Source organism: Phacochoerus africanus, chromosome 4 (genome assembly GCF_016906955.1).
Source record: "Phacochoerus africanus isolate WHEZ1 chromosome 4, ROS_Pafr_v1, whole genome shotgun sequence".
Taxonomy (NCBI): Eukaryota; Metazoa; Chordata; class Mammalia; order Artiodactyla; family Suidae; genus Phacochoerus; species Phacochoerus africanus.
Window position 1 is genome coordinate 108896974 of NC_062547.1, and position 22484 is coordinate 108919457.

Genomic DNA, 22484 nt, shown 5'->3' on the forward strand with positions numbered 1-22484 from the left:
GCACTTGACAGTGAGAAAAGACTTTCAGGGAACTAACTGACTGGTGCTATTTCTCCAACTCCCACAATATACATTAGAGGCATACTTAGCTGAAAGTAAAATGTGTGACTAGGATTTTTATAGGAATTCAGGGCTGTGCTGCTTCTCATGTATTGCTCTTTCCTCTCATGTCACTGTTTTCTGCCCCCTTCCTTCTCTTTGTTGTCCTCAGTATTATCTCAGTATCTCAGGTGACTGTTATAAGAACTAAGTCAGGCCCCAAGTACTACAGATACCTTCTGAAATGAGAAATACCAGATGAAGTCTCCCAGATCTCTAAGAAAGAACATAAATCAATGGAATAAAATTCATAATAAAGTAAATGAAAATGAAAGAGTAAAGTAACCGAGATACTATAGCCAGGAGATCATGTCTCTATGAAGCGGTGACCACATAAGGCTGAGTCTTAATAACAAAGCAAATTATATAACAGACATATTACAAAGGTAATAGAAAGGGAAGAAACTTTAAATGGGAAAAGAGTCTGAAAAAGAATGGATGTGTGCATATAACTGAATCACTTTGTTGTATAGTAAAAATTATGTTTAAAAACTTTAAATCAACTATATTTCAGTAAAAGATTTTAAAATTAAAAGAGATGTGATAAATTCAAACCTCTACTTGGTTTAATACAATTGAACTAAAGATTTTGTGAAACACTGTGAGGAATCATGATATTTTCTATTCAATTAAATTCTCTTGTTTTTAAAATACTGGTCACAACTTACTACATTGATTGCATGACTCAGTAATGGGGTCAAAACCTGAAGTTTGATAAATACTGTTACAAAAGGTAATGAGGGCTGCTTCAAGGTTATGACCTTCCCAGGGCCAGAGAACTAGGAACCAAACCAGGGTGGGATGTGCAAAAGCCAAGCAGAGCCTGGAGAATACAAGTAGGGAAGGAATTATAAATCAGACCAACACAAAGGTCATTCACTTAGCGTCACCTAGAAGAACAGAAAGTATTAGAACTCCGTATAATCTTTATGAGTATAATCTTTATGAATATGAAAATGATTCATATTCCATGCATATAAAATGATGAAGTTAAACTAGTGTTCACCATACAGCATGATTTTGGCCATTCTCAATAAATTTCTTTGCTGTCCTCACAGCTCCTGTTGTTTTGTGATAAATAATTGAATCTGGTGGACCCTGGCTGTCGCAGTCAGTGTGCTGATGTCCGCAGTGCAGAGACGAGACACATAGCATTACAGACTGAGTACTAGTTTATGAAGACTAATTTATGTCAGGGAGTGCTACACAGAGCATTGTGACCAAGAGTTTGGGCATAGGATTTAGGTAGCATTTGTTCACATTTTGTCTCTGTCACTTAATAGCTGTTTGACCAATGGCATATTAGTTAGCATCTCCAAGCCTTAGTTTCTCACTTGTAACGGGACAATAACAGCGAATGTTTCGCAAATACTAGTTTTAGATAATGAACATAAAGTGCTTATCTGATTGCTGGATACATAGGAAATATTCAATAATACATCCTAACTTTCCAATCCCAAAACACTTGAGCAGTACGATCCAGTGCTCTGGAAAAAAAAAAAAATGTAGCTCACCAGGGCAGTGACTTTTCATGGACAGTGGAGATGGGCATGTTTATTTGGGGAATTTCCCACAGGAAATTTGGATATGCCTTGACCCTATTTTGAGTTTCATTGTGCAGGATCAATGGCTGTGAGCCTTAGGTCATTGAAAAGGACTCTTAGAAAAAGGATGTAAACCTCAATTTAAATTTCAAATCTCGGGAAGGGTAAAGAACTTCAGAAGAATTCCTGCACAGCCACCTTAATGCTAAAGAAGGGTTAGCAGATGATTAACCGGGCAGAGCTTCCAGCTGTCAGAGTGGGAGTGGGGAGGAGTGGCAGGGAAATATACCTTTTGGAACAATGTGCATGCTCAGGCAAACACTATCTTTTACTCAAGAAAGAGTAGAGTCATGTAAAAACAAAAATCACAGGCTTCTATTTAAAACCTGGCCTAGATGTAAAATTTCTATTGGACTTTCAGTATGGAATATGTTCTTTTAATTCATATTTGAAATAATTTGGGCTAGAAACTAAGGACCCAGGAAGATAGATATGCAAGAAGTAAGACTGAGAAAGAATGAATAGCATTGGGTTATATATTTTCATTAACCACAAAATAATATATTTTCAAGAGAGAAATTTAAAAAATAGATAGAAATTAGATAACTTCTTACAGCTAGAAAGAGTGTGATATGGCAGAAAGCCTAGGCATCTGGAGGTGTGAGTTTTGGTTTTGCCTTTGAATTGGCCTTGGAATCTTCTAATCTTTCTTGACTATTAAATGAGGGGATGACAAACAGCTCACCCTTCATGGGGATTATGGTCAGTTTAGTCTCTTTGATTGTTCATTCATTCATTTATTCATTAAGCACGCACAATACAGAGTCATTTCCCTTAGAAGAGATAAAATGGCCAACTGGAGACAAAATACAAAGTAGAGGGTGATAAGTGTCACAAGATAGGTAAGTGTGGAAGTTCAGAAGGGAACTCAGTTCAGAAGGGAGATGCTTTGTTTATCCACGACCATCTGGGATTGCTTTCTAGCAGAGATGTCTTGCATTTGAATAAGCATTTGAAGGACAGGTAGCATCTGGACAGCTTGTGTTGAGAAATCAGTAGGTAGAGAATGTTTCAGGGGAAGGAACTAACACAAGCAAAGACATGGGGTTGGAAAAATGTTCGAGAGGTAGAGTGTGCTGAGCAAACAGAATGTGCATGTTTAGGTAGAGCGCAGGGCTTTAACACAGGTGTAGAAGAGAGAGCCAGAAAGAAGCATTTGGGAACAAAGTATAAGGCCCTAGAGTGCTCTGGATGCAACAAAGGATGGTGGGAGGTTCTGGAGAGATGTGTGAAATAATAAGAACTGAACATAAAGAAACCGTCACATTTTTCTTCTTGAGTATTTTTTATTTTGGTTGGTGTAACATAGGCTGCCTGGGTTCAAATTCTGTCTTTACCATTTACTAGCTAGGGAACTTGGGCAAATGCTTAACTTTCCTAAGCATCAGTTTCCGAACTTGCAGGTGGGATGATAGCCTATTTATAGGATTGTTATAGAAATTAAATGAAATAATAAGTAAAAACACTTAGTAGAGTGACCATTACAAAACCTGTACTCACTAAAAGATAACTCTGCTTTTACTGTTACTGTTTTAGGCCATTTTATTAGTAGCTGTTTCCCAGCTCTTCAACTAAATATTTTCTTTTTTTAATTTTTTATTACAGTTGATTTACAGTGTTCTGTCAATTTCTGCTATACAGCATAGTGACCCAGTTACACATACATATATACATTTTTTCTCAGATTATCCTCCATCATGTTCTATCACAAGTGATTAGATATAGTTCTCTGTGCTATATAGCAGGATCTCATTGCTTATCCACTCCACACACAATAGTTTGCATCTGCTAACCCCAAACTCCCAGTCCATCCTACTCCCTCCCCCTCAGCCTAGGCAACCACAAATCGGCTTTTCAAAACAAGGGACGCCCACCTAGTGGCTCTCATTACCATTTTAAATTCAGCAGCAGTCTCTGGGCACTGGGGGTTTGGAAGCACTTGGTTAATATTCTAGTTGGGAGTAATCTAAACATTCAGTTCTAAATGTTCCCTTTCTATCTATGGAACCATTCTCTTAAACTGAACTTCATTGATTTGTTAATTAAAATGGTTCAGATTTTTGCAGTGATATTTTATAATAAAGGCCCCAGGAAATTACTTCTTTAGAAGTTTGTTTTATTTACCTTCATTCTCATCCTGCTATCAGGTGCTTAAAGCCTTGGATTTGGGTTAAATAGTAACAGTCTGTTCTGTAAGTGCTGAGGAATGCTGACTATTTCCTAATAGCTGAATAATATTCTGGGTCATATTTTAATACTCTCAAAGTGGAAGAGTGAGTAAGTAAAAGAGAATCATTGTACTGTCCATGCTGAGTGATGAGAAAAAGACCATATTGTGATGCTCAGTTTGTACCTCTTTTGTATCCTTCCAGGAAGGTTGAAATGGTCGCTAGATACCTCCTTCTCATTTGGCATGAATGTCTAGCTTAATTAAACACAGGCATTTATGCTAAAGAAGGAAATTAAATGACTAAGATTCTAGGATCTTCACTACTGATAATTGCTTAAGGATTATTTATTTGGGAAAAAGTCCACCTACAAATAAAACAGCAGTAGTCTCTTTTATCAAAAATTACAAGAAGGTTAAAAAAAATTATGAGAAGGTAAATAATCTTTCTTATAGAAATGCATAATTATTTTATTGTTATATTGCTTATATACTATTTTATACATATAGCATGTAATCTATTAAAATATATATGTATAATATATTATAAATTAATAAATATAATATTTTATATAGAGAGAGCATTTTGTATAGAGTGCTTTATATGTAGAGCTTAAGTAATTGTAATGGCAATTACTTCATTTAATTTTCACAGTAGTTTTTTTTTTTATTTTTTATGTTTTATTTTTTTTGTCTTTTTGCTATTTCTTTGGGCCGCTCCCGCGGCATATGGAGGTTCCCAGGCTAGGGGTCGAATCGGAGCTGTAGCCACTGGCCTACGCCAGAGCCACAGCAACGCGGGGTCCGAGCCGCGTCTTCAACCTACACCACAGCTCACTGCAACGCTGGATCATTAACCCACTGAGCAAGGGCAGGGACCTAACCCGCAACCTCATGGTTCCTAGTCGGATTCGTTAACCACTGCGCCATGACGGGAACTCCATAATTTTCACAGTAGTTTTTTTAAATAGATAGCTGTTTCCATTTTATTAGTGGGGAACCTAAGTTTTAGAAAGTTAAGTCATTTGCCTAAAGAAAATTGACAATTAGTGTTATTTTTGGTACTTACTTTTTCAAGATTAGAGATACTATGAGAAAAAGGTGGTGTAACCACACAAGAAAACTCCTGGCATTGATTCTGAATGTCATCTGTGACCAAATAGTGAGTTTAGTTTTTGTTTTTCCAGGCAGTGACAGTGTGGGGTTAGGGGTTCTGGCTCTGGAATTAAATTGGCTGTGTTTAGATCTCAGCTTCATTACTTACTACATGTGATCTGTCAAGTCTTGTAGGCTTTCCAGATGGTTTTCCCATCTGCAAAATGGAAATAATAATAGTATCTTTTCTCCAGAGCACAAATGAACCAATTTACATAGTATAAAGTTTGGTAAAGGCTGTGTAAAGCTAAGGTGTCATTACTATTATAATTGTAATTACTGTTATTTCAGGTGAAAGTTGAGTCCATACCTGAGGCCTGGGTGGAGCGAATGCTAGCATAGAAGTACAAGCAGCCATCCTTTAGAATACAGTAGTGCTGGATCCACATGTCTGTGCTTCTGTCCAGTTGGTGCAGAAGGCCCAGACATTCTGGGTGCTTGATAGCCAGGGGCGGGAGGCTACTGTTGTGCAGAGTAACATCTTCCCAGACATGGTTCTGCAAGTATGGCACAAAGGAATCATCTGAGTAGCCATCCTGTACCAGCAGTCATCAACTCCTAGAGCCAATGACATCAGCACCAAGGCTGACTTCAGAGGAGCCACTGTCCTCAGGATTCTATCGCTAAGGCAATCTAAATAATTGAGCAAGAAACCAGATAATCTGAAGTAATGCATTGGCTCTAGAGAATTTAACCCTTTTCATGTCCATAGTTATCCCTTCTCTTTGGCTTCTATTCAGTTGTAAGGAATCAAAAGAATATCAGTGATGTATAAAAAGGGAATGGAAATGGACACCTCAGCAAAAACTATTTTTTAAAGGCCCTGTCTATAAGTGCTGGCCCCAGTGTGCTGTTTTACTCAACACTGGGATTGTCCTCTAGCCCTGAGTTCCCAGTATGTCCACCATGACTAATAGCAGCCTCTTGTTCATGCTTTACTTTACCTAGCACTCCCATTTGTGCAAAGGAACAAGTTAAATGCCCCAGGCCAGATCAGGCCCTAGGCTCTTAAGGTCAGTGGTGTGGAAGGCCCATGATAAATCAAGATCCTCGCCCTGGAGGGCAGCCCTCAGTCCATAGTCCTGAGAGAGTGCCAGGGTTTTCTTGGGAACTTGACCTGAGGCAGAGGGTGTGGTGCTTTATCCCTTTATCAGAAAACAGTGCTGAGCGCTGGCCAGTTTCTTTATTTAGTTTCATTTTTGCTTTTTAGTTTTAACAAGGCAGTGCAAAAGATTTTAGAATGCAGAGCTGGATGAATTTTTTGCTGTGAAGTGGGAGCCTGCTGGGAGTTTGAGTATTCCTTTTTCACTCTGCTGAATATACACTGAGTGCATTAGCAGAATAGATCCCTCTTAAAAATATCGAGGCTCGTTATGATGATGCATTGAAGAGATGGTTGAGTGTATTGAGCATTGTGTTCGAGGTAAAATGAAACACAAGTCCTGCTGTTTGTCACATGATGATGCTGGTGATTATTCCGAAAGGACAATTACAGGGCATGGGGTAGTATGTTTAGGCTCAAACAACCCAAATTTTCCTGAATGTACAAGAGACAAAATATGTAGGGATGATAAATGATAGTAAATAGCTTTTTCTTGCATGCCATTTTGTGAGTAAATGAGCATATTTAAAGAATGTCTGTAATCTTATTAGAAACATATCTACAGCATAAAAATGAAACAACTGAATATCAAAACAGTTTCTCCCCTCTGACCAGGTCATAGCTCAGAAGGAAGGGTATCAAATGCTGTAGGAGCTGAAGTGATGGCTCACCTGTTGATGTTATGAAGTTATCTATAAATTTACAGATCAAATCTAAATTAAAAAAACATTACGTTAAGGCTAGGAAACATGAATAGGCAGGAACTGTGATAGCTGGTCCAATATATCTTCAGAACAAGGATATGAGAACATAAAGCACTGCGTTTCTGAACATAAGACACTCATTTTCTAAAAAGCTGCTTGAAAAACAGCACTATGCCAAGATAGCCCTGAGCCTTTGTTCTTAGGGAGTGAAAAGAAAACAGTAGCAGTGATTTAACCTCATGGGGAACCATGGGACTGTCCTGAGTAAAATAGGAATTTACCCCAGTTGGAACTAGCCACTGAGCTTCCTGAGAGGAATATCCTATAGTCCCCTGAAAACAAAAAGAACAGCAGGAATGCAAGCACCCCTATAAAATCTCAGTGGGAAATCCTATTGATTTAAAAATCCTCTTTCCCAGCTTTTAGAGCAGATCTAAGAAGTCCCAGGGTGGACTGCATGACATCCAACTTAATCCTTTCTGCCTTTGAGGTAAAAAGCAGAAGGAAGGCAGAGATGAATATCAAGGATACTTTACCTGGTGGACAGGATGGGCTGCTTTGTCCATCGCCTCAAGCCACCTGAAAGATAGTAAGATGAGAGGTACTTTCCTTGGTGAGCCTTGTTGTTCTCCTTGAAACCCATCCTTCAGACAGAAGAGTCCTGAGGCTCAGATATATTTCATGGTTCTAAATTCATGGTTGAAGAGCAACACATTCTTGCAAAAATCACTGTTAACAGGTGGCAAAAATCCCATGCCCACCACCAGCCATATTTAAAATAAATGATTGTTGGAGTCCCATCATGGCGCAGCAGAAAGGAATCCAACTAGGAATCATGAAGTTGCAATTCAATCCCTGGCCTCACTCAGTGGGTTAAGGATCTGGCGTTGACATGAGCTGTGGTGTAGTTCACAGATGCAGCTCGGATCTGGCATTGCTGTGGCTGTGGCATAGGCCAGCAGTTGTAGCTCCTATTTGACCCCTAGCCTGGGAACCTCCATGTGCCACAGGTGCGGCCCTTAAAAAAAAAAAAAAGCAAAAAATAAATAAAAAATAAAATAAATGATTGTTATCCTCCTTTACTATAGTTTAATTAGTGCTTAAGGGGAAATTTGTTCACTATTTTACCAAATAATGTCGACTTATTAACCCTGGCAGGTCTGGTCTCTTACTGTAAGGCTATTAATATATGAAAATACTGGAAAATAGCCACTGTCCTAAGCCATCCCCTCCCCCCTAAGTGTTCCTTCGACAAAGTGGCACCATGAGTGCCCTATTAGTATCTCTACTTGAGGACTGAAACTTGCTTAGTCTTGTCTCCTTAGCCAGTAACAGCCTATCTGCCCCACTCTATCTTGCCAATCTTTTCCAAGTTTCTTTTAAACTCCATAACTTCCAATCAAGCTATACTGCATGCTTTTTTTCACCAAATCTTGATTTAATCCCTCTGCCCTTCTCTGTTCCGGTTCTTTTTTTATGTCCGTATCTGATGCTATGTCACACACTTCGTAAATGCCTCCCTCATTTCCACATCCCAAGACCTCTCCCCACCATCAACTCCTATGCCACTTTAAAGAAACATGCACAAATAGGGACAGTGTATTGTTTGACTAAGAGGTTTCAGACCTAGAGCTCTCTTTAAAATTGAAGCTGAGTCCAAATTCTCTTAAAGAGACATGGCATTCTTCTCAACACTGTTGACCCAATTTTCCCTTCTTTTTTTTTTTTTTGGTTGTTGTCACCCTCTCCCCAATTCCTTGCCACTCCTCACCCTAAAGTATCAGTACTTATATAACAGTTCTGATTCACTGAAATTGACCAATGATCTCCATTTTCTCAGGATGACGCACTGAATTATGATCATAAGTTGGTTAATGCTTTGAGTTTGTAGGCTACCCTTTTAGAATGCCTTCCCACTTCTACCTTCCAACTGAGTTGGACTCTTACAAAATATCAACTGGATTAATTCCCCTCAAAGCTGCATTGTGATGATGATGATGCTCATTTCACTGTAGTGTGTTAAATTGTAAACCTATTACATTATTTTATACCTCAGACTCTCCATCCAATTAGCATATATGTATATATACACATATATACACAAACATATATATAGAGATTTCACTTAATTTTTGGAGAAACTTGATGTGAACTTTGATAGTAGTGAGCTTTTTTAGAAAATGTAGAGACCTAAGATAAATGAATTAGGAGGAGATACTTCTTTGAAAATGTGAAAAATTTGAAAAAGATTCTTCTTTGAAAATTATGTTAGGAAAAAACTGGCAGAATAATGAAAAACCGAACTTCTCATGCATAAGGAAAAGACAGTTTATTCATTCATGCTCTGATTTTCTTTTTGCTTCCCTACTTCCATTCCCAAGAATTTGTAGAACTGCTGTTGAAGAAGCATTCCCCTGCCTCAGGTGAAAGTATAAGATAAAAGAATAATCATTTACCTTTTCATTTCTTGGTTTGAGGTTGCACAGAGGCAAAAAGTTCTGTTTCCAGACTGAGGCACACAGTTAAACACAAATGGTTTTCCCAAGCTGCTATCAGTGTAAACTTCTGCACCTTCTAATTTTATTACTTCTAGAGGTGGGCATTTTCCTTCATCCTGTAATTGATAAGGAAGAGGTTCAGCATGGGCATTGCAACTAAGCAGATAAGGGAGAAAATGAGAGAGGAAAGGAGGACTAAAGTTTTGTTTTTTTTTTTGAATCCGTTGTTAGTTTGTTCTGAAGTGAAAATAAACCAAAATTACTTTTTGTAATTTATGCTCTGTGTGATATATTACATTAAATTCCAAATGTCCAGCTATGATATTTTTCCTACATCCCTTTTGAATAGCCTCTATTAATATGCATTTTATTTATGTCAACTTTGGAAAGTATCATTAGTTATTATGCCCATTTTTCCCTTCAGAAAAAAAAACATTAAAAGAAATTAACATTATGAAATATATGTGGTTGGTAGTGACATGAGATCTCTAGTGTCTATAACATGTATTCCATACTTATTGTCAAGGCCTTTTCTAAATTCTTTACATCTACTAATTACTTTTTCTACACAAATGCTTATGAAGTAATTACTTTTACTATCTTTTTTTTTTTTTTTTTACATCAGGAAAATGCAGCATAGGTAGACTAAAGAACACTTTTCTTTAAATGACAGTAGTTTGAAACATGTATGTAAAACTAAAATCAGTTTATAGGTAAATATTCTACTATTTGTATTTATATCTCAAAATATCCTGTCCATGAATCATGTCTTTTCTAAAAACAGGTGCATTGAGGTATAATTTATATGCCAAAAATTCACTTATTGTACATGTACAATTCAGTGACTTGCAGTACATTTATAGAGTTGTGAAACCATTGTCACAATCCAGGTTTAGAACTTTTCCGTCAACCTTTAGATTTCCTTTGAATCAGTTTGCATCAGTTGCCACCCTTGCCCCCTCCAATTATAGGCAATCACAGATATGTTTTCTGTCCCTATAAAGTTGCCATTTCTAGACATTTCATATAAGTAGAATCATATACTATATGATCTTCTTTCACTTCAAGTAGTATTTTCAAGTTTCATCCATGTTATGGCACTTATTAGCATTTCATTTCTTTTTATTGCTGATCTAGATTCTATTATATGGATATGCCTCCTTTAGTTTATCCATTCACAGCCGATGGAGAGTTTTCTTTCTACTTTGGTGCTATTTTGAATAATGCTGCTATGAAAATTTGTGTAAAGGTCTTTGTGTTTTCATTCCCTTTGGTATCTGACCAAGAGTGAAATTGCTGGGCCATATACTGTAAGTAAGTTTATCTTTTTTTCTTTTTCCTTTTTTTTTTCTTTTTAGGGCTGCACCTGCAGCATATGGAAGTTCCCAGGCCAGGGGTCAAATCGGAGCTGAAGTTGCTGGCCTGTGCCATAGCCACAGCAACACAGGATCTGAGCCACGTCTGCGACCTACACCACAGCTCACAGCAACACCAGATCCTTAACCTACTAAGCGAGGCCAGGGATCAAACCCATGTCTTCATGGATACTAGTTGGGTTTGTTTCTGCTGAGCCTCCCTAGTAAGTTATCTTTAACTTTGCAAGAAATTGCCAAATTGTTTTCCAAAGTGGCTGTAACATATTACATTTCCACTAGCAGTGTATGAGTGTTACAGATTCTCCACACCCTCACCAATACCCTTTCTTTCTTGTCTTTTTGATAATAACCACCCTACTGGGTATGAGTGGTATTTTCTAATGCTTTTAAATTGTATCTTTCTAGTGACTGATAATGTGGAACACCAGCTAGTTCAGAGATTCTTTAACCAATTTTAGGTAATGACGTCATTTGAAAGGCTCATACAAACTATAGGCAGACCTCATCCCCAAAATATATGTACATGTGCATTTATACACGTATGCAAAAAAAATTTGCAACTCGCGAGTGGTTGGATAGATACAAAGGTATTCTTTGATTAACAAGTAACATCCCATAGTTGTATGGCACTTCAGTTTATAAAACATTTTCATGGACCCTGTTTTTTTTTACTCTTCACAACCATTCTATAAAGTAGGAAGCTAATGTTATCTCCATTTTCTGGAAGAAGAAACTGAGTTTCAGTGAGATGCCTCAAGACAGACAAAAACAGAACTCAAGCCCTGGTTTTCTAGCTCTGTCTTCCATACTGCTTCTCTCACTTGCTTGGCTCTTTGGGCTACTGTAGTTTGGGTTGGCTCTTAAGAGTCGGCAGTGGGAAGCTGTAGTATTTACATTTTCAGGGACAGAATATTTCCTGAAACCATGACCTTTCCTGGAGTAGAGACAGAGATCTAAAATTTTTGCTATGTTTTTATAAATATAAGCAAGATAGCACATCTTATAATAATTGTATGTGGCCAATAACATGACATTAGAAACCAGGATATATTTTATTTGCTTCAATAAGGATGAAGACTTTGCATGCTGATAAAGAGTAACTAATTATTTGTATTATTTTCCCAGGAAACTATTAAACTACAAAAAGAAATGGAGAAACATAAAGCCTGAAGACTTATCTAATAGTGACAGATGTGCTCATTTTCTAAAAGCAAATCCTCAATGGGTCAGCTTTTCTTTGGACCCATTATGCAGATAAGATGATATGTTAGTCTCTCAGTATCTGCACTATTAGGTCAGTCTGAAACTACCAGTGTTCTCCCATATCTTTTGCTATAGGACAGACAATGCAAAGGAGTACACATATAACCTATGACACACAATTAATAGTAGTACCTGAAGTTACTTAAGAGTCTTTTTGCCTCTGTTCAAGTTGCATGTGTGTGAGGACAATGAATGATTTAATAATAGATTAAAATGAGGCCTACAGTCTCTTACGTGGTCTCCATTATGGCCCAGATTCCATTTTTACTAATCTCAGCTGCTGCCTCATTGCCCGTGATGATGAGCCCACTGTGGCCCTGGGGACAGCTGCAATAAAACCATGGTCACAGAGCTTGTGTAGCAGGTGTGGGTGCTCTTGCAGCTGTGCTTACTTATCTTACCCTTAGTTTCACCAGCCCAAGAACCTTTTAGTTCCATTCTCATGAAGATATAAGGGTTAGAAAAGGCTCTCCACTCAGTCTAATCCTAATGCTTCTTGGACTGTGGTTCCATATTCCCCAATCAAATGTTTCCTAGGGATAAAGGACACCTGAAGTCTCTTTTCTGTCTTACCGCCATTCCCTGGGGCTTTTACCTCTTCCCTTAAGCAAAACTCAGTCCTTCATTTGGCTGTAATTCTTAAATAGGTTCTGTCTGATTCCTTCCTTCTGATTCTGCCAAAAGTCTCACTTAAGTTGGTACAAGAAACAATGAAGAGTTCTTTAAAACTTTGATTCCCCACAACTTTATATTCTCCTTTCCAAGACATGGAAAAGCTGTACTTGAGCCAAATCATGAAGCAGAGATCCAGCTGCTTCATGTGTGCAGGATTGATTAAAATAGCAGGGATGTTGAAGGAATTTATCAAGGAATTGTTTAGTGAGGTCCAGAAGCTATTGACTGAGAATAAAGGAACTTGGGCTGTTTGTGCCAGATGGCCTTGGATCATGTTGACATTGTCTATCATGGAAATAAGATTTCTACAACAATAATCCCAAAGGTCAGACTGCTTAGAAAAGAAACATAGTAAAAAAAAATATAATAATAATGAAAACCCAACCCAGAGTGAATCCACTTCTAAATTCAATTATTTCTATAAAGAAAAATACAGACAAGGACATTTGTGTCTGTCTGCAACTTGGTCTCTGGTAAGATAAAATTATGTACAGATGTTTTGGGGTTGTTTTGGTCAAAATTTTGGTTTGAAGATGTTAGAACTTTTTTTTTTAATTGTTGTTTTTTAATTGTAGACTTCTTTTTCTAAGAGAAGAGAAAAGGCTGGGACACTGTATCATTGTGGTCTATTTTATCAGCAGGCACAGCCATGAAACCCACAAACTAAAGGAGAAGGAAAAAGTCATCTTTAGCCATGAAAAAGAGCTAATGCTTGGTGGGGAAAACAGAGCCAAAATACATTTAGGAGAAAAGAAGTCATGTCCTAAAGCAACGTACCACATGAAAGGGTACATGAAAATACACATCTGCAGTGCTGTATTTAAAGCTAGCAAGTTGAAGCAGAATTGAAGAATGAGTGTCTCTCAGGGCATTATTAATGATGCTGAGAGCCCCTTATCTCTACACAGCAGTCTGGAGGCACACCCTCCCTTGCTGGTGACTGAAAACCATCACTCCTTGATAGCTATGAAATGATGGCCTCTGTCCATGTCCTACCTGATAGGATTAGGAGAGCAGCAAAGCCTGCAAAGGCAAGAAGGAAGGTGCAAGAATGCTTTCACTGTAGTGATCTTTTCTGTCTTTGTCCTGTGATGAAATAGACGTCTTGACTCTATTTAATCTAAGGACTCAAGCCCCTAACTACACAATTCAAGATTATTATACTATTGCATGTATATATATATATTTGCTTATGCTTTCCTCTCTCCTTCCAGGCTGGCAAGGGTAGATGGACAAAGAACAGAATAAAAAGTAAAGCAAGTATGTAGGCCAGACGCTTGTTGGTAGGTGTTCTGGGTTCCATGTCAAAGCTTCATGAATTTAATATTTCTCTTTTTTGCTTTTATCAAGAAATTGAGATGATGACAAGTTCAGTGCCCACCCCCACGCCAAGTTGCCGCAACTCTTTAGTCTGAAGAAAAGTATGGTAACTGTTCTTCCTCTGCTTTTGTAACTCAGCCTAGCTTATTTGTGATGTTAGCAGAGTTAACTGGCTGCATACTCAGAATTTTGTGCTTTTCTTTTCAGTTTGCATGGAGTGGAGAACCATATTTTAGGAGTGATAAATACATGCTGGCAACACCCTGTTGTTTCCTGGCACCAGGGAGACTCTGGGCTCCAGGAAACACAGGCGGCTTAGGGGCCTGATGGAGTTCATCTACACATGGACCAACACATTATGCTGTACCCAGACAGACAGGCTTCTTGCTGGAAAGCTAGCCAAGTGAGGGATGCTAATGATGTGGGGATCCTGGCTGCCCGTGCTAGACAGATTTGAATACACTTTTGGATCACACGTCTCATTTGTCAACATTTTCCTTGGCTTCTAAACTATCCTTTAGCATATAACAAACTATTGCTCAGCAGTTTCGTTGCAACAGAAAGACTGTGAAGTAGTGAATCTGAGTCATAGTCATGATCCCGTTCAGAACTGTCAAAAAGTTACCAGGTTAACTATAAAATCAAGACATTCTACATCTAAGTTCTGCATCTGAATGTTTGTCCTGTGAAGTTTCTCTGTGAACTCAGTGTGTTGTTGCTTTGCAGATGGATTCTAGAACCAGACCAGCAGGGTTTGAATCCTCGCTGTACTACTTATTAGGTCACTTAGGTGTTACTTAACTTCTGTGCCTCTATTTCTTTAATCTGTAAGATAGGGCTGTATAAGGATCACATTAATATATGTGTAGTGTTCAACACACTGCCTAACACTTTGTAAATGATCTATACATGTTAGTTTTCATTATTATGTAGAATATGATGAAAGAAAAGAGTAAGAACCTAGAACATTAGTTAACCAAGAAGCTTTAATGTGGCTGATAGGGTAACTTTATTTAAAGTGAGTTTCTCTCTCTCTCTCTCTATATATATATATATTATTTTATATATATCTATCTCTATCTATCTATCTATCTATCTATCTATCATCTATCTATCTATCTATCTATCTATCTATCTATCTATCTATCTATCTATCTTATTTTCTGCCAAGATTTACAGGCTACATGAACAAGAGGAAGGACTTACTCCCTCAGAATCTTGGTGTCCTCCTTTGTAAAATGGAGGTAAGAGCACCTTTCCTGGGAGGTGCATGACAGCTGTTCAGTGAAGTTTTTTTCTTTTTCACATCCAGGGTCCATTTTTAGTTTAAGTGCAAATGAAGCATGACTGTTAAATCACTAGGACTCAGGGAAGCTGTGTGAGAAAAGTCTGCTCCAGAACCACTGGTAGTATTACTTCGAGGAGGGCTGGGCTGGGCCTGCTGGGGCTGGGGTTGGGAATGTGGCATAGGAAGGGCAGCAGAGAGCCTGAGCCACTTCACTGGCACATCTTGGGAAGGAGTTGTGATGATCTGAGTGGTCATTTCCTATGCCTGGATTCTTGTTGTTTAAGTAACAAAACTCACTAAGTGCTCTCTACCCCTTATTCAGAGAGTACTTCTGGTTGCTCTTGGACTGTATGGCATCTCCCATAGCCCACAGGTAGAGGCTGACAGCTGCCAAGAGCCAGACACTTACTGCTGGTTCTCCCTCTCTCTGTGATCACATCCTGAGGGCTGCTTTGGGGACCTTTGCCAAACCCTGCCCCTCCTGGATTAATATCCTTCCTTTTAAAGGATTTCTCCCTTTTTACCATCCTCTCCTCCTCCCTCCTTCCACCAGTACTTACTGAGTGTGTCTGTGTCTTCTGCTAGATGTTGTGCTGGCACTGATAACCTACATGGGCTCTAGCCTTAGGTGGATTTCCTAGCCTTCAGCCTCTCTCATTCTTGACAATTCCTTGGCCCCTTTTCTGGCCATGTTCTTAGACTCTGGAATTTTCCAAATCCAACATATCTATTTTTACTCATGATCCTTTTCCTGGCCCATTCTTCCCCTCATTCTGAAAGAAGTAACCCAGGTCTCCCGAGAGAGAATATTCTGGTCTCAGTGGAATCAGATATTTATCTATACATATGATGGCTGCTCGGCACTACTGAGATGAGGAAAGATGGCTCTTTCTAATCTCTTTGAAGATCCCTCATTTTTTTTGCTTTTGGAAAATAGGGGTTTATTATGAACTGAATATTTTTGTCCCCTGAAAATTCACATGTTAAAATCCTATCCCTCAATGCAATGGTACTTGGAGATAAGACCTTTGGGAGGTGATGAGGTCTTAAGGATGGAGTCCTCATGAATATGATTAGTACTCTTATAAAAAAGACTCCAGAGAGTTCTCTCCTCTGTTCTACCATGTGAAGACACATGGAAAAGACAGCCATCCATGAACCAGGAGGTGGATTTGCATCAGACACCACATCTACTAGAGCCTTGATCTTGAACCTGCCAGTCTCTAACTGTGAGAAATAAATGTTTGTTATTCAAGCCACCATGTCTGTGGTATTTTTGTTAAGTAGCCCGCATGGACTAAGGCAACATGATAACCTTGAGAAGAATTCTGCCTGGCCTTTGATGAATCTTACCCTGCCCCTCTGTTTCATTTCTACTAGTATCATTTTGGTCCAAGGCCTTGGCATCTCAGGCCTTCTGGCTGAGCTTCTCTGATGCAATTACTATCTTGATAGAGTAATACAAACTGCCTGACATCGAGGCTCCCCCGCCTCCACCATCTGCTTCCATTGAAATGCCTGTGGTAACAGTTACCAATTTATTGCCTCTCAGCTCCTAACTTAGCTTTCATTGCCCGGTTTCTGAAAATGGATCTTGGACCTTTAGATATTTTTCCTTTGCCAGCTGGCATGAAGTTCAATTTCGCCAATTCAGAGCAACTGGAGAAAGATCACAGGAAGAAAGTTTCTCTGGGTCCCCGTAGATAGTTCCAAGGGAACTAGAGAGTGCTTTACTTTTCTCTATTCTTCAACCCTTGAAGTTTCCTCCAATGCTAAGTGCTTACAGGATGCAGCTTCCCTGTGGTTCTTCAGCTCTCCATTTGGGCATCAGTGGCACAGAAGGGGAGCCCCAGACAGTGAAGCCTGTGCTTTAGCCCAGGTTTCTGCTCTACACACCTTCTCCTCAGAGCTATGTGGCTAGACATAGGGGGAACTAGACCCTTTGGCCTGAGGTACCCAAGTACACTAGGTTCTTACAGAGGGAAGCCTCTCCAGATTCCAGTACCAGAAGCACACACAGTGGCACCCTCTGTGTACTTAACTCTCTCTATCTGTCCAAGCACCAGCCTCAGCTCACCAATATTATGAACATATGTTTGTGTAGCTGCTGCAATGCAGATACCGTGCAGCAGTATTCTGACTATGTGATCTTTCTCTCCTGAATGAACCAGATTGATAGACTCTGAACATGTCAAAATATCTCTATGATCGGCCCTCTTGCTGATAACCAGTCCTCTCTAAAAACTGGCCTCACCATTTCTATCAAATTTCATTAGTAGTCCTCCATATCCCAGGAACATAGCCCTTATTCCTTCTCTGTACTTTAGTTTCCTTCACTATTCATGCCCTTTCATCTCCTTTCCTCTCATTCATATTCCAGCCATCCTTCTAGGTCTAGCTCAAATTCCCCTTCCTCTGTGAAGTAACGTTTGCTTCTTGTAGCCATCACCATTCTTTCTCTTCCTACAAAGCGTGCTTTGCCACATAATTGAGCACTGAATTATATAGTGCCTCTCATGGTTCTTTTTTGGGAATATTTATTGAGACTGAGTTCTTATCATACACCAGGCACTGTGAGGTACACGTTTAGTCATTTAATCATCTCATTTTGGAGAGTCTCCATCAGATACATACTCTGTGTGTGGGCTTATATGTTCTCCTAAGAGTCCCAATATAATTAAAAATTTTCGTCTTTCTCTGGGGAACCAAATGAGATTCACAAATCAAGACTGTGGTCTATTGTTCTTAAATAATATAAGATCAGAATACCTCTTTTCAGAAGATGAAAAGTTTATAAACAGGGGTAGAGAAGATGTAATATGTGTCAGATTCCTGTGAGAATTCTCTGTGTATCTGAAAATTATGGTGGCCTGCTGGTTTAGTATATCTAGTAAATAATAGAAGCCTTCTCAATGAACCTTCCTCCAGTAAGATAGCTCATCCTATGATGCACTGTGAAACCCTAGGGAGGTAATAAAAAGGGTCAGAACACCACCTGCTCTTTGCAGTAGTTGGTTTTTTATGTCTGTAGAGTTGACTGGGAGTTTCTAGCAAAACCCTTTCTGTTCAACCTCAGGAGATCTTCTGAATGGCTTAGACCTTTAAAAAAGGGAAAAGAGATTTCAAGAATACCACTAAAAATAGTGTAGGTGATATCTGAATGCTATTTGACCTTGTCTGGAGTGAAGATTAAACGGTTGCAAACTGACCCTGTCTCTTTACATCCGGAAAGGTTTGTTGTAATACTTTTTGTTGACTTGGGTGAGATTGCAAAACCATCTCACTGTGAGGGTTACATTATCTGCGTTCTATAAACAAGGAATGGGGGCAAGTGAGGACAAGTAATTTGACCAAGGAAATGCAGCTAATAGGTGGTAAAGCCAGAATGTGAAACCTGGAGCCTTAGCTTAGCTAACCACACATGGGATTGTCTCCATGAAATGAGATTAATTCATAAAGGCCAGATTTCCTACATGCCATGCTCACATACACCTTGGGAGATCAGGAATGTTATTATCCTCATCTTATAATTCAGCAGGAAGCCTTGGAAGTGCTCCCTGAATTGCCCAGTTCTACTTAGGCAGAAATTTAGCAGCATTGAGGCCTGGATCCAAAGCTGGTGCTCTTCATCTCTCATTAGTTGAACTACTTCATGTGGGTGTTACGGACCAAGGTAGATACCAGCTCCTTCCGAGAAGACATTGTTTTTCCCCAGATAGTAGGTAAGACAGTGCTGGATCCAGAGGGAATGCTCAACTAAATACACAATGATCCAGGTGGACAACTCTTAAGGAGCCTGTGGTCCTGGTATCTAGCATAAAAGTATCTTCTGGAATATGTTTCTGGTGTTCTGTTGTGGTTCTTCACAGCTCTAACATAACCTCTCCAGAGTAAAGTCTCACTAGTTCTGGTATCAGAAATATTTCTCTCTCCTGGAATTATGTGAAGGGTATGTATCAGGCAGCTTTGGCCTTCTTTCAATCCTTGAGGCCTCACCACAATACAAGACTGGCTCTGGAGGACGTGGTATTTAGGATAGATGACAATGGTGACAGTGGCCAGACCCAAAGGGAAGCTTCACTCTAGACTGTGAAGATGTGCTGGGTGCTCTGAACTCTGGTGCCCTGGCCCTGCTCAGCTGCCTAACTGTCCCTCACTCACTAGCTGTTACCCAGAAGTGAAAGAACACTACGAGCTACTTCTATCCATTCAGAGAATGACCATCCAGAGGTGCTTCTATACTGTTTGTTTTTGATTCGGAGATCTCATTGATTGCTAGTCTTTCCCACATGATGTGAGCAAGGAAAAATAAAATAATGGAAGAGGCCTTCTAATCACTGACTAGAACAAAGCTTTGCAATGAAATGTAGGTTTAATTTGTTTCTCTGTCCCACATTTGCATAGAAACAGAAAAATTGACTAGGTATTATTTTTCCTTTCTTTGGAAAAATACTTAGAACCTTAGTGCTAAATGGTATTTTCTTATGAAATGTTTTAACTCTATGAGCTCTGCTTTTATTCTGTTCACATAGATTTTTTTTTTTTTGTGGTCTATATCACTGGAATATTATTGTCTTTTTTTAAATTTTTTAATTTTTTTTTTATTTTCCCACTGTACAGCAAGGGGGTCAGGTTATCCTTACATGTATACATTACAATTACATTTTCCCCCCAGCCTTTCTTCTGTTGCAACATGAGTATCTAGACAAAGTTCTCAATGCATAGATTTTTTAATGGAACCCATCCAACTTTGTAACTTGGAGATACTATTTTGGGGGATTGGAGACTGTAATTTATTGGAAATATTATGGAATATAACACCAATAAGAATGGCTTCCTTTAATTTTCTGCCTGTTTTGTTACAAGGAATGTGCTAGATGCTTTACATATGTTTACTTAATTCCAGCAATATCCCTTAAAATCTGTGTAGCTCTTTTAATGCCACTTTCAACTGTGCAAATTTGGAATTGTATTATGTAAACATCAGGCGCAACATTAGAAATAAGGTCAATACTCTCAAATGAAATTAAAAAAAAAAACCCAAGAATTTCAAAACACATGGGCCAGGAGAACTGTTTGCTCTATGGCCACAAGGTAGTACTCCTTTAGCTGGCAATTGGAAGTACCTACCATTCTTTTTCAGGATTGGTCTTGGATTCCACTAACTCTTGGGAATGCATTCCTTACATAAAATGCAATTGTCTTGTATTGTAATCCCAGTGGGCATAGGGCAGGGCAGTGCATTCTCTGTATATAGTGAACAATCAGAAAGTGATCAGTAAGTGGATTTGAACAGGCTAAAACAGGACTGTGGTTTTAGAAAACACAGAAACAAGCTGACTTGTCCTTTATCTTTGGAATCACCTTCTTGTCTCATGGACAAGGTTTGCATTTCCAGCTGAGGTTACAAGATAACTTGTGGTGCCCAACTGAATACCACTAAGTGTCTTTCATTTCATCTTCCCAGTCTCGTTCTTGGTTTCCTTCCCACACCGTCCCCGATCCCTTCCTTTCTTCAGAAAAATAACATAATGTGTGATGGCTTTTATTTTATTTTATTTTATTTTCAAATAACTGCACAGTTACAGGAAGGCGAAAAAATAATGCAAACATGTACCTTTCCCTCAGTTCCCCACAATGGAAACATCTTATAAAACTGTAGTAACAATGTGGTTTTAAAGGGCAGTAGCTCACTGAGTTTAAGTTCCAAGGAAAATTTCTATATAGAGGCTTTCTCCTCAGGCCTCAACCCGGAGCAGGCTTCATGAGTATTTCACCTATGCCTTTGTACAAAGCCCTACAAACAGAAGGGTGCAAACAGCATCTTGAAATTCTTAGTGATTTTATCTTTGAATTTACATTTTGTAAGTGAAGTAGAAGAAAGAGTGGAGCGTGCACTAGAGGCTTGGAGCCTCCACTCATGTGTTATTCCACCTCCCTGCCTCCGTAGGACAGAGTGTTGTCTGCCTTCTCACCTGCTCCCACCCAGGGACCACTGCTTCATTCCCCTTTGCTGGGTGCTGGGTGTGGGTGCCTGGTTATTGGGCTAGGGGGTAGGCGTCTGGTACCTGTGAGGGTCTGCACTCGTCTGGCAGATATCCTCATGCTTGAGGAAGTTATTTTTGCTAAATACCAAATATGAAACACCATGAGAGGTCAAGACAGAGACAGCTGAAGAAAGAGAAAAGCTTTTAAATTGCATTTTGAATAAAGGGCCTCAAATTTTCATTTTGCATAGGGCCGCACAGATTATATTGCCATCCTTAAAATATTTTATAGCCCAGATTCTTAGAAAAAAACCTAGACATGAAGATGAATACTTATCAGTAATTAGGAAGCTTTGACCAAAGCACAGAAGAATATTTGTTTGTCAGAGGCAAAAATGGTTCCCACTAATGCCAGAGAGATCTTCCTAAAGCACATTTTTATCAAGTCAGGGACAGCTCTCAAGTCTGTAGTGCTCCCTGCTCATAGCATTCATTCCAAAGCCATATCCTAGTCCTGAGTTCTCCATAAATAATCATCTTATCTGTTAAATTTCAGGTCTCACCAGACCTTGACTGAAATCCATGCTTGCTTCCAGCTCAAGGCATTTCATGCTTTCCCAGCTCTGTGCCTTTGCTTATGCCATTTTATTTTTTAGAAATGCCATTTTACCCATTCTTTGAAGCTAAACTATCACTTCTCTCCTAAGGCTCCCACCCTGTGCCCACCTCACAGCCTTTTCACTTGTTTCCTCTGCCTATATTGTTCTTTCTCTAGGTCTTGTACAGTTAGAGCCATCTCTTCATTCAGAGAGGTCACCTCTCTGGAGGCTCTGCCTAAATAGCTGCTCTAAGCTAACCTTCACCCCATCCCATTCCTATTCTACTAATGGCATTGACCACTTTAAAAATTAACTTCGTATATTTAACTTTTTTTTTAACTCCTGTTATGATCATCTCTCCCCATGAAAGTAGGTACCTCTTTGCCTTTTGTCACTTTTGTATCTTCATGCCTTAACCCTTGCCTAGCACACATTCATTGAATAACTAAAGGGTTCTTCTCTTCTCCCTCTTCCAAACACTGGTATGTATTATACAAAAACATTTCTTCTACATGTTTTCTCTCCTCTTCTATATCATTAGCTTCATGGGGTGGGAAATGATTCATTCTTATCCCTCACAATGCCTAAGAGAGACCTAGCCTTCAGTAAGTTTTCATTGAATGCATATATAAAAATAAATGGTGCAG